This window comes from Channa argus, chromosome 13, assembly GCF_033026475.1.
Source record: "Channa argus isolate prfri chromosome 13, Channa argus male v1.0, whole genome shotgun sequence".
NCBI lineage: Eukaryota > Metazoa > Chordata > Actinopteri > Anabantiformes > Channidae > Channa > Channa argus.
This window is the reverse complement of record NC_090209.1, coordinates 7402541-7416248: the sequence shown is the minus strand read 5'-3', so window position 1 is coordinate 7416248 and position 13708 is coordinate 7402541. Positions and strand designations below refer to the sequence as shown.

Below are 13708 nucleotides of genomic sequence, written 5' to 3'. Positions count from 1 at the left end.
TGGAAATGTTTCTATAAAAGCTTATAGACATTAAGTGCTAATGAGTGTTTACAGTTGTGGGCTCGTTTGTGTATTATTGATTTGCCTCACTGTTGTGTTCTTATAGGGAAAAAAAAAGGTCGACAGCCTAGAGGAAAATCCTAAACAGGCTCTGGTAGAATTTGTTGACAGTATAATACAGAATATCTCTATTTACAATGAGTACAACCAGACCCAGAAGGTGGTTGTTTCAGCTACTTCCAGCAGCACTCCACCTCCATATTGTTTTGTGTAGGGTGAAAGCAAAATGGCAGCCCTCCATTGCAATTTGGAATAAATTATGCTCAGTTGTTTTACCCCCTCCACATCTACACTGTGGGATGACATTTAGGCCATGCTATTGAATCTCTTGGAGCTAGTCAACCATATATTCCTTTGTGCACCCTTTTCCACGTTGCACAAGATTTCTTACAGTCCAATGCCCTGACACCCAGGAAGGTCTGATTCAGTGTCTGAGTGGGAACAGGATATTGATCCAGCCAAGATTCATAGCATACTGGGTAAACCCAGGTTTAGCAGCACTGACACCTGTCCCATGAGACATGAAACACTGAAGGACAGATTTGTAATGACAGATGACCTATAAGAGCACTCTCATCATGAATTTATACTGCTGACTGATGCTGCCACACCAGACACCAAATTAACTAAGAATGTAGTAGTCATCAGAGATTTAGTGCAACTTCAAATACATATTTAATAAGATGTGCGTGTTGTGCAGACTAACTGCATTCAATGACTAGGGAAGCCATTCGAATGCATTGCCCTACTCACTTTTTATACAATCATATGTGACATCATGTGCTTATCTGCACAACAGTTAAAGACAAATGGCTGTATTGCTGAGATATGAGAGATAACTTTAACAGGAAAAGAAAATACCAAATCAGATAGGAACGGACGATTGGAGGAAAAAGACTCTGATGCGTCTTTCCTTTGTAAATGTAACAAGCACAAACACAAGAAACTACATTTGGGAAAAACGATACATGCACAAACACATGACAGCCTCAACAATTCCTTTTTATCAGGTTAAGTCTTAAGATTCATGTCTGCTGCTCCCCCAAACTCCAAATCTTTTTAGTGACTGCCGTCTTCATGTATGTGTGGTAAATATAGAATATTGCTGAAACGGTGGGATTAGAGCTGCTTCTGTGTTTGTGCTGGGATGTGGTGCTGTAGATGTAGGAAGGTACAATGAAACAAAAACTGGCTTTTTTTTTTTAATTTCTCTGCTGCAGTCCTGTTTCCACAGTGTGTCTCTATACAATCATAGTACTGTTTAAAAAACCTTGCTTGAAAATCGGAGCTTATACCTATTCCACTAAAAAATTCCAGTTTTATGGAAAATACTAATACCAACACAAAACAATTCACATGTCTGCAATAACAAAGTATATTCTCTTTTAGTAATAAGCTTTGTACGTATTTTAGGGGTTAAACGTGTAATTGGCAGAAAATCATGTATTAATTATCAAACAGTTAATGATTCTTGCTTTTCTAAACTGAAGAAATTGCATATCCTTTCCTTTAAATAAACCACAGAAGAGACCAAAAGCTGAGCTAAAAGGATAGGGCATATTGGACTATGAAAACCCAGTGCAAAGTTAAACTTTTGTGATAGCACCATAAATAAAACCAGAGATGATGCTGGATTTATGTGTGTTCTCTAGTTGCTCTGGAAAAACACATTTGTGGATTATATTAGGATATACATTTAGTACCAAGTTCAGCCTCAAATACAGCTGCATATTCAAACATCTAATCGTTCACCATCCATCCCCAGAGTATGAATTCTCATTTAGTAGATATTGAGCTGATCAATGTTAATAATGGTGAGGCAGTCACAGGGCAGTGATGGCTGAATAATCCCACATGGCTGTAGTAAGAGAGCTGGTCTAAAAGCAGCAGCCAGTAGCCATCGTTCAAGGAGTGGCTGTTGTCCGTTGGGGTTTATTAGCTTTCTGTAGCCCCTGAGGCAGTGGAGCTTCCATCACTCATAGAAATGACTCTGATTAATCAGCTGAGTGCTGAAGTGGGCAGGATATGCTGGAGTGTTGTGCAAAAAGAGCCAGACTTACAGTAACTCATGCTTGTTCATCCTTACCATGTCTTTTTTTGCTTAGCACACACTGCAGTGGGCTTCCTACTTCCTGGCACATGCTAAGATTTTCTAAGAGCAGATTGGAAAGGAGGGAAAACAGAACACACAACATTTCATACTGACATCTAGTGGAGTCCAAAACGTGACTCCCATTATTGAAGCTGCACCTTTAATGACAATCAACAGAATATTCGTTTTAGCTTAATTAGTGCTTCAGCCCATCCGCTCATCAGAGTGTTATATTATCGGACACTTTCAGAACGCGCCAAGCCATAGACAGACTGGCCATTCAGGCCATGCCTTCAGTGGACAGTAAGGACACAGAGGCGAGCAGTATTTCTAAAATGATGAGGTTGACATGGTGAGAAGGCAACAGCAGAGGATAGAGGCATACAACAATGTGCAGTGATTTGTGTCCTCTTTAAGAGGATGGTCAAAGCAATGACACTGGGCTGCTGTGATGAATTGGAGAATCTCCTCCTTCCCACTTCTCTCTTTATCTCACAACCTTTAGCTTTACAGGATTGGCTCAGCTCCTCGACTCATGCACACAGCATCGTAGGCGGTACTTACAGCCAGAAATCTTGAATCTTGAAAAGTGGCTGGAGGTAATCACAGTGAGAATATTGTCAGTCAAAAAACCCTGAAAGAGAAAGAAAATGTGTACTCAGACAGGCAAAGTTCACTCCTTAAGCCGAAGATATTTGGAAATCTTTATTTCTGATTTAATTGAGAGCAATTTGGCAAGATGCTGATTTCAATCTTTTGTTGAAGCTCAATCCTCTGTGATTATGCAAATGCACGGTTTGGCTGAATTGAAGACAGTTCAGTAATCAATGAAATTAAACCACATTCCACAAACACAGTGCGATTATTTCTGATTTAAAATAAAGATAACAACAATAAAACTGCACACTACAGATTTGTGCCAGACCAAAAAAATAATAATAATGTACATTTTTATAAAAGCATTTTGAGTCAAAACATGAATACTGATAGCTCTCTCCCTCTGACATAAACAACCTGATACATATCTGCAGCCAAATGTTTTGATAAACAAAGCTGCAGGACAAATGCATTATTACTGACAGCTAGCCATTGCACATGACAGTTCACCAGTTATTAAATTAATTTGTTGTCATTACCTTAGCAGCACTCTAATGGCTGTGTCTTTGAAAAATGTGAATCAGCATTCAGGACCTAGTACAGCTTTCTAAATCAGCCACTCTTTTACCAAACCAGAAATTGAACTTTCCAAAAACAAAAAAAAAATATTTCCATTTGTACAACCATATGCTATGCTGAATCACTGTGCCATTTCCTATCCTTCACAATCACAATTTGCTGACGAGAGAATTAAGGAACATTCTTGATCAAATTCTCCCCATGTTCTTCTGCAGACCTTTGAGGATATTCTATTTGTGGCCCAATTTCCTTCTCCTATTTTGGCAAAACAATCAATTTCATGACTCACTGGACTTAATTGCTTTATTGTAATTGTATCATGAAAGACATCCACAGGGAGAGATAACCAACTTCAATTTGTGCTCTTCAGTGAAGGAAAACAGTTCGCACAATTTAAATCTGCCATCACCAGCACAACTTTGTTTCTGTGAATCACCTGGTTACATGCCATAAAATCTACGATCAAAATGAACATTAAAATACTAAATCAAGTTGTTTTTTCCTTCTCGGTGCTTCATCAGCTATAAATAGTTTAGTTCCGAGCTGGTCTAGTCACAATTTTTAGTAGACTTTGGAGAATTTAACTCATATCTTTTTACAGATCTAATGAGATACAAATTACAGGCCGCTTAAATATTCACCTGAATAAGGTCTGTGATGCTCAAAGCATATTTCTCTCTCTTCATCAGTACCAATCAGTAACATAATCCTAGTTTTCTTTTTGAAACTGAAGCCAAACTTACTGAAAAGCAATCATTTCTTGGTTGCTCATGCTTTATGGTTCAGGATTTTCTTGCTGTAATAAAATGGATAAAATAGATTAGATGGCAAATTAGTTTCTTATCTCCAGTTTCTCCTGCAGGAGCAGTTGAGCATTCTGTTGAATCTAGAGAGATAAAGTTAATCTTTCCAAAGATCTTTGGCCAGTTTGGGACCTACAGTGCTCAATATTGTTGATTTATCCCTCACAATTGTGGCTTTGTCCCCACTAGTTTGAAAATTGCTGTGCTTAACCCTCTGCTTATGAAACCACACATTGATCCAGAGTCTCCCAACAACTATTGACCAGTCTCTACCATTCCATTTGAAAATACTAAAAAAGTGTTGTTTCTCAGCAGGTTTAATTTCTAGCAGTAATATTTCTTAAATTATTCCAGGGCCTATTGGTTCTTGTGTGGTTAATGCCTCAATGTCAATACTGCATAAATACTTTCCAGTGTATATTATGCGTTACTCCATGGCTCTGTTCTTTGCCCCTTAGTTTTTCTTTCTATTAATTTCTACCTCTTGGGCAAATTATTCAAAACCATGGAAATAATTTGTGCCACTATGCTGATGATACTCAGCTGTATGTAAGTGTAAAGGGCAAATGATCCTTCTCAAACACCAGCCTGTGAAAATATGGAAATCTAAACGAAGATTTATTATTTAGATAAAATGCTGTGGCATTGGTCATTGACACTTTTTATAGTGCTGCAATTTCTCAAAGCCTAAGAGCCAAGATACTTGCTTTTAAACTTTGATTCAGCCCTGACATTTTCTGTCCACAGCTTACATGCTAATTAATGCCTCTGTGTCATCCAGGCATGATGTGTAATGTTTTGTATTCTGGTTTGTCCTGTGCTAGTACCAAGAGTCTTGGTTCTGTATAGTGTGGTTAAAGTTTTACCTAATCTTAGTTTCTCTTCATTAGCTCTCTTTCCATATCAGATCAGACATTATAATTAATGTAAACCTTCCGAAAACGTCTGTATTTCTCTAACCTTATGTTTGCTTGTGACTTTAAGCACATCATTCTCCCTATTTGAGTCTCCTTGTCCTCTTATTTTATGCCTCATTTCCAGATGTTTTCATCTTTCAGGAGTCCAAGCCTCTTTCTATTCTTTATATCCCCTTCTCCTTTGTATTTATAATGTTTCTTCTTCTGTGTGTTTGTAATTTCTAGTCATCAAGATGACTGATGAATATTTGTTATAAAATAAAGTATAATTTAATAGAGGGTGAGCAGGGGACTCTTTAGGTTCCCACATTACAAAATACGTGTGCTCCCCGTTTGCACTATAAATCTGTCAAAATGAGTTGTTTGCTGCCAGTTGACGGGCTGCAGTGAAAGAAAGGAGAAAAGCTCCAACACTGCCTCACACTGCAGCATTAAGAAAAAGAATTTTCTTTGTTTAAAGTATAAAGGCCAAATGACAGGGACTGAATTTAAAACCTAAAAAACCCAAATGTACACAGCCAGTAAAACCTGAATGTCTTATTTTATGTTTATATAATACCACATTCCCAAGGCAGGAATACATTTTATCCCATTAGACAACTATAAGTTCAAATTGCACTAAAACAATCACAAAAGGTGTGGGGTTAGAGGGGGAACACTCCTGCTGCAGCCCACAAGGTCAAATAAATGTCACACAGTGCCCTCTAACGTGCCCCGGCAATAGAGCAAACGTAATAGTGTTCTCAAGCCTAGACTCTGGAAGGCGCCAGGTTGAAAGGCCATCAAACCAACCCTCCTGTCATTATTCCTCCTCATCTAATTTGTTTCACTGTGCTGACTGTTACACCTTACATTACAGCTTCAGGTAGCTAGCCGACTGTTCAGACAGCATCTGGCAGCTAGAAATGGCCCCACTTAAGGGGTTTTTAGAGTAGCTGTGCATGGTTCACTATAGTGCCTTTATGGGGGGTATAACGGGTGTTCATCACTGCAAAATGTGAGTGACCATTAGGCCCTTTTTCCATTTTTTTTTGTTTTCCTCTCCTGACAGTATGCCTCTGCTCAACCACTCCTTGGTGAATATAATAGGACCTTTCTCACAGCTATTCATGTCCTTAAGAATGAAAAAATGAAAGAGAATTTAATGAAGGCTCTGTCCTCCGTTTCCATAACAAGTTCACATCCGTGAACTATAATGGTGGTGAAGTCATATCAAAAAGAACACAGATAAGCCAGATCGCCAAAGGTCAACGTGTAGTTATCATCTTCTGTGTAATAATACTCAGACTCTTTAGAAGATTTGATTTCAGCAGGTGGAACACTTTTAAATGTAATAAGTGATTTTTGTAAATCACGCTACAACTTACCTCTGAAAAAGATGCACCATTTTCTCAGAACATAAACCTGAACCTCATGAGTCATTCTTAGATTTGGCCTTTGAGTTATGGAAAATGATGTTCTGCTGCAATCTTGATGGCGTACAGATATTTTCCACAAACCATATTTTGGGCTCACAGCTTATTGTAACACTGAGATATGTCAGATCCTATTCCAAAACTATACTACTTTCTAGCAAAGTTCAAAAACTGATCAAACCACAAAATTTGTTTTATTTGTATGTATTTTAACTCATAACAACCAATGATTTATACATATATTAACAAATTTCTAATGTTATGAAAAAGCTACATTTTCTACAATATGTTGACCTGACTGGCCATCACATACACAACAGGAAGGATCCCTGCTCAAATATAAGTGTGACTTTTGAAACATCTCCAAAATATTATCACATCTACCATCCCTCCATTAGCTGCATGTGCTTACGGTTACACGGTGGCTGGGGGCTGGTGCACCCTGTACAGCCTGCCAGTCTATCACTGAGCTTACACACACACACACACACACACTACAATTAATGCTCACATTCAGACCTGCAGGCTGTTTGGAGTCATTAGGTAACCTAAACTCTTTAGCTTTCTTTCTTTAGACTGTAGGAGGAAATTCAAGTACTCAGATGATGTCCACAGAGAAACAGAGACAACATGCATCACACCACAGTACTGTTATTAAAATGTCTGTTATAAATGCCTCATCATTTCCCAGTCGTCCAAGCTGTTAAAATGTTTTCCAGCATTTTTAAGTAAAAGTTATTGCTTAACAGTGTCCTTGCTCTGTCCACATCAGTGAGCATGTCTTATTGATTAAACACGTCCACAGTAAGACAGACGACATAAAGCTTTCTTCTAATATTCCAAATTGCTAAAAATCACTCCACTGTCCAAAGAACACATTCTAGTTCATGTTGGCTCTTATTCCACAATTGATCTCAGTTTGATAAAGAGGACCATGGAGTCCAAACAAGTGGAAAGTCACTCAGAACCAAACTACAGAGCCGTTCCATTTTTAACAAGATTACTGCACAGCTTCTCAGACGGCACTTGAATTGCTGAACCCCCGAGGAGCCCATGTTTTCTTTTCTCTCTCTCATTCTCTCTGCCTGTGTCTGTCTCCAAGACACGTGCCTCTTCATGACTGTTGCTCCCACTCAGACAGAGGAGGGTGGGGGGGGTTTCATATGGGGCAAAGAAACCCTATAGGAGACTTCTGTGGGCTCTCAGCTGCCCTGCGCTCTCTGGAGCGTAGCATATGAACACTGGAAGATGTGCATGTGTGAGCTAGGAGCTTTCCACACAGGAGGGATCTGGCCCAAATTTAATCTCTCTATTGTGAGGATGGAGGGTTAGTAAAAAAAGGGCAGTGCCTGCTGAAATCCCACTGGCAGTGCTGCAATGCAGGGGTTTAGAGCCAGAAGGCAGGCGAACACATTACAGTACTGGTACTCAGATAACACACAATATTCACATTTTCACACAAACCCAAGTGCACACAGATGGACAAATGCAGGCATGCACACCCACAAAAACCAATTTACTCTGAGAAAGCTAGGTAAAGAGTGTTTGACAGGCAGGAAAAAGTGATTTCAACATCAAAAAATGCTATAAAAACCTACAGAGACTTTGACAAAAAAGCTCTGCTTTGAGCTAGTCCACGGGATATATCTTAGTGCTCAGGTGGGTTTGTTTAGCACTGTGAAGGATGGACAAGTCAACTTACTGTAGGACACAGCTAAAACACACAAGGTAAATATTAAGTTTAAAACCTGTAAAAAACCTTAAGAAAACAGATCAGTATTTTGTTTTTCAAAATTTGAATAAAAGTGTCTCTCAGGATGTTTGTCTATAAAGGACCAAATAACAATTTAGTACAAGTAAAAAACATTTTTGGCATTATTTATTTAAAAACTAACATTCAAAGACTCAACAGCTTGGACTGGGAGATCTTCTTCTCCTTTCAGCTGTTGCTACAGCGAATCATGTGCCTCCATCTAACCCTGTCCTCTGCATCCTCTTCTTGGCTTCAAACACTTACAAGTACATTAGCAGCAAAATGTCAAAGAAAAAATCTTTACTTATTAATTATTAATAACATCCCAAAAATAGTTTAACACTCGATGAGCTGTCATCAGGACTGTTTGAATATGGTGTAATCACATTGAACAGTGACCAAACAAACCAATTAAGTTTTTTTGTTGTTGTCCTTTCGGTTTATCTTGTGAGTTTAGTGTCACTACAGTGGATCATTGTCCACGTGTTGATTTAGCAGTTTTTACGCCTGACGCCCTTCCTGACACAACCCTCCCCAATTTCTACCAGGCTTGGACCGGTACTGCACAGCTGGAGATGGGAATGGGCGGTTGGGGGTTCATTGTCTTGCCCAGAGACACTGATATATAGTCTGGACCAGGGATCGAACCACTGACCCTGTGGTCCGTGGACGACTGCCTTACCAAACAACCCAATCATTAGGTAATGTTGCTAAATTCTGATGGGCACGTCCACTTGAAATGTGAGAAATACGCACAGTAGGGTATAAATAAACTGGAGAACAGAAATGTATGATTCTATTACAGTGAGCACAATTCGTCTAAATATAAATCAAGATGGAGGCTGCTGCGAGCTTTGCTGTTAGTCCATGCAGTTTCCCAGAGTGTGAGAGGTAAAGAGTGTGATGTGGTGGTTGCTTATATGACAGATTGCTGACTGTGAGAGTCTTTTACAGTCAGCAGAAATAAGCAATTGATGACACTTTGGTGTCTTCACCCTCTGATAAAGCCAGCACAGAAACAACATAGAGACAAGTATTGTCCATCAAACATTTTCTTATTTTAAACACTTAATTTTGAGAACTACTGTTTTTGAATTTGTCACATTTGAGAGAGTGGTGATTTTTATTTATGACAGCTCATAAAAAGTAGCTCTGCTAAAAAGAATCACTCAGCCTCAGGCAAAGCCTCTGTTCTCCCCTGCCCTGACGCACCGTGTTCCTCTTTCAGTTTGTGCCCGTAATCCCACAACCATCATGTTGTGATTATGGTGACCTGTAAAAAATGTGAAATAAATATCTTCCATGACTGTCCTGCCACAAGAAATAGCAAGTATTGATAAATACTACAATAACCATAAGTCTTTGTCATCGTTGCCAAGGACAAGAGGTGAATCAGAACTGAGAATAAAACAAAGCGTCATATATCTGCTGGAATTACCTACAAGGGACCCAGAAATTAACGTAAACTGATTTAAGCTACAAACAGTGTTGCCTGGTCTCTCTCTCTCTTTTGTTACAGTAGCTCCAGATTTCTCATTCTACAGACTCCAGACTCTTCACGTCATTTAAAGTTACCCTCTTATATTTGAGTACTAATCTCTACATAATCTCATCATATTGATTACTGGATGTCACTAAGTGATATTAGAGTTTTAGTTACTGGTTTCCATGTTAACAGGCCCCGTTAGAGTATTGGCCTCAGTTGGCTTTTCTAAATAAACTTTGTATCCTGTTCTTAAAACTGTGCAATTGGGTCCTAGGCCTATACCAAAACACTGCTACACTCTGCACAGCTATTCAGATAGTTCTAGTTATCAAATTGCAATAAACATGAAAGCCATTAAACTTACTAATCCAGTACAAATTTTTGCTTTTCAGATTGGTCAAAAGGGTGAGAGTCATTCAATAGCTTTGAGATGTTAATATCCTTTTACAGCTGCCAGTGCTGAAAGAAAAAAATTTAAAAAACTAAAAAATCAGCTTACAATATCAAATGCAGGCCTACAGTATTTCCTGTGTATGTTTAGTCAACAACCCCACCACACACAATAGAATAAAAGTGCACATACAGCAGAAGCGAAACAATGATCAGCACCCTGACAGGATTGCTAGTGAGCTAATGGTTCGGAATACAATTGCCAAAAGCAGCACTGCATTGAAACATCTTCCATGTTCAGGTCATATCACATCTAGTTTTAGATGTGATATCTGTCACAACGGCCGATTCAGAAGGAGAGAGAGTTTCTTAAGCAACATCCTTCAATATTTGACTAAAAATAAATATAATCTCTTACAAGTATAAGGAAATGTATGCACATTGATATAGTTCCATAAATCTTTTATGAGTTTTTTTGTCGTTGCCTAAAAATAAAAGGGTGTGAATGGAAACAATGGGTGATGTCTGTGAGAGGTGGTTCCAGCTGACTGTTGAGAATAATTATTGGTGATAGAGTTATAGAGTATGAACCATGATAATTAAAATATTCCTGGACTTTCCTTGATAATTTATGCTACAGGCTTTACTGAGAATTAGGACTAAAAGTAGACTTAAAACTCTGGTGGACGGACCAGAGCGAGCTATGCACATACATTTAAAATAACAGATAACAGCATTAATTTTTAATGAGACCTCATGCTTTTCTTTTTTAATGTATTGCAAAATATGTGTTATAGATTACAGAGATACAGAAGTAGATGAAGATAATACACGTGTTTACTTGAAATGTTCTACAGTGCTCATTGTTGTCTAATTTGTTTAATGGCGACACACTGGGACATCTCGGTTGGGGGACAGATGGGGAATATGCTGGGCAGTGGTGTTTTCATAGAATACCCTAACAATTTGTCACAGAAGGGAAATGAAGACTTTGAATGCCACGCATCAGATGATTCTATATGTGACTGATTCCCCATCTAACTCCACCCTGACACAGCCCATAGTAAAGAGCTCTTACAGAGCAGGGAAAGGGGGGGATCAACTAAGCATGGTGGATTGGTTTTGGATTTTATGTTGCCACTAGCTGAAGTTCCATATTGTAGTTTTAACGTTTACCTTGCCAAATCTAAGCCTATTTGTTTTCAATATTAAAGAATAAAAGAAAAGGACGGTGGCACTCACGGACCAGGGTTGCCCATAATTGTATTAGATATCATGCCAGCACCATGTGCTGCTAAAACATCTCCACACAGAAAAAGGCACCTTGGTTTATATCACTTACTCTTGATGAGGGGAAGTATTAGAATTTATAATGTCATATATCTTCTACTTACATTGTTATATAGTAAATTTGCTGCAAAAAGCCTTTTAAAAGTGAAAAAAGCATCAGTCAGCTTTTGTCAGCAGAGCCACTTTTGCTGCAGAACCACAGGAAAACAACTTTAAATATACACTCAACACTGGTGGAGTTCTTCAATAAAATGATTTTGTCACTTTTTTGGACTTAGCACCTGAATAAATTAGACCAATGTGTCTTGCATATTGATGACTTTGCTTCTTCCTTACGTGAAGCAAAATGTTACTAATGTCACTGTCTATACTTTTGTGAATCCACTATTCTTGTTGATGTACTATTTTATATACTACATCGTTTGCTGATTTGCAGTAACTATCAATAAACCTGTTCCAATAGAGTTTTAAAAAGTCTCCGAACTGCTTCCAATAGAAATCCTCAATCTTTGACCTTTTTTGGTAGTGTGCTCCAACAGAGAACTCCATCAAGCTTGGTAGAAATTTATTTAATTTTGAGGTAAAGCTTAAAACATCTGTTTGGGGTAAAGAGCTATTCTGGCTAGACTTCAAATGGTTGCATCGAATCAATTTCACTTTCCTGTTGTTAAAAAATAATTGCTCCATAACCCTCATGATGCAGCATAAACACAAACAAGAACATCTTTCAGTCTTAAGAGCTCTTAGGAAAAAGATGATCTTACTTTGCTTATTTGAAGCAAGTGTTATTTTTCACAAAGCTACTGTCCATAAATCCTTGTGTGCCTACTTTTCTCCAGCTACCTACCTCACTGGGTGAGAAGTCCTGTGTTTATGTGCAGAAATAAGGTAATTCATCATCCAGTCCCAGAGAAATGGTCAACAGCAGAGACGAAACTGCTCACAATTCCAGATTAATTGCTCCTTCCTTTCCTGTCTAGTGAGTGAAACATAACACTACAAACCACACTAGACAGAAAGATGGATTAAATATTACTGAGGAAAAAATTAAATGTACTGCTCTACTTTTTGCTTTTGAGCTCTACCATTGCATACATCTAAAAGATTTTATTGACAGATCTAATTAGGTAATGGATTCATTAACTTTATTATCTTGATTGAAACAACTGGTTGGACTTTACGGAAGAGGAATGTGTTCAAAAACAAATGGAAAAGAGACGAATCACTTAAAAGCTGCAATGTCTCAGAAAGAAGTGTGGTACTAGAAAAACAGCAAACTCCCCAGGGAACGAACAACCTCTTATAAATGTCAAATAGGCTTTAGTAATGTGCTCTGCAAACAACTATTTCTTTTGGACAGGGCCTTTCAATATAATAAACCGTATTCCCTACCAAGGTCTCTCTATAACGGAACGATGTATCCTCACACTGTTTAGTGAGTGCCACATTCTGGTCCAAAGCAATCCATATATTCATCTTCCAATCCAACTTTGTTACACGTCCTTTATATAATGATTGTGGTTTATGATTTGGATGTCTGAACTGAGAGAAAACGAAAAGTGCAGTCCTGTCATCAAACTACCTAAATGAAAGTCCTGTCAGAAGAGGGTAGATTTTCTTTTTAGCTCCTTGTAATGCGGTCAAATGTATTGTAGGACACACGATAGACGAGCCGCAAGTTGCATACAGACCAGCTGCTCATGGGGATCATTCACCTTCACATTGTCAGCGAACTCGATTACAAGGCAGGCCCAAATCTTGGAAACCACTGTGCCATTAGTCAAACAAAGATTGAGTGTGACAGCTAACCTCTCATGATGAACTCTTTGTACCACATAAAAATGGGCTTTGGTTGCTGCATAATTGTGTTGTACTCAAATCAGCCTCATGGCACAGTTATGGCCTATAGCACAAAGCAGAGACCAATTTTTGTGATAAAATGTATTTTCATATAATAGTAACAAGCAGAACAATATACAGAAATAAATAAATTGAACAAATTATACACATTATACATAAAAAACAGGAATTTCCATTTATGAGACTGTTCAAACAACTCAGCAACAACATGCTGAATGTAAGAATAAATACCTGGGCTTAATGGGCTTAATGCAGGTTGTTGCTTCCCACCATGATGAGCTCTCACTTAAAGTCTTTAATGTACATCTCTGTAATCTGCAGCTCCTTCGAGGGTAAAAAAAAAGCTGCAGTTTTAACAGTTCAACAGGCTTGCCGTCTTTTGACAATTATTCTCTTTTTTTTTTTATGAGTAGTGTTAGTTACTTTTTAAAATAATGATGCTACCTTTTAGCACATGTCAGTATGT

The 13708-nt window shown here is 38.2% G+C and overlaps 1 protein-coding gene across 8 annotated transcripts in view; it reads right to left on the bottom strand.

The window, feature by feature from the left end:
• The window catches only part of LOC137139051 (synaptotagmin-2-like), a 72047-nt gene that overhangs the window by 39862 nt on the left and 18477 nt on the right, over window positions 1–13708 (bottom strand). For 5 of the 8 annotated variants that reach the window (XR_010916260.1, XM_067525745.1, XM_067525741.1 and 2 more), the window contains exon 3: window positions 2717–2786. The exons of 2 other annotated variants lie outside the window; for them this stretch is intronic. The gene's annotated coding sequence lies outside the window, so the exon portion shown is untranslated. Of the gene's footprint in view, window positions 1–2146; window positions 2213–2716; window positions 2787–13708 lie in introns of all 8 variants that reach the window. One more of the 8 variants, XM_067525740.1, reaches the window with a different exon arrangement.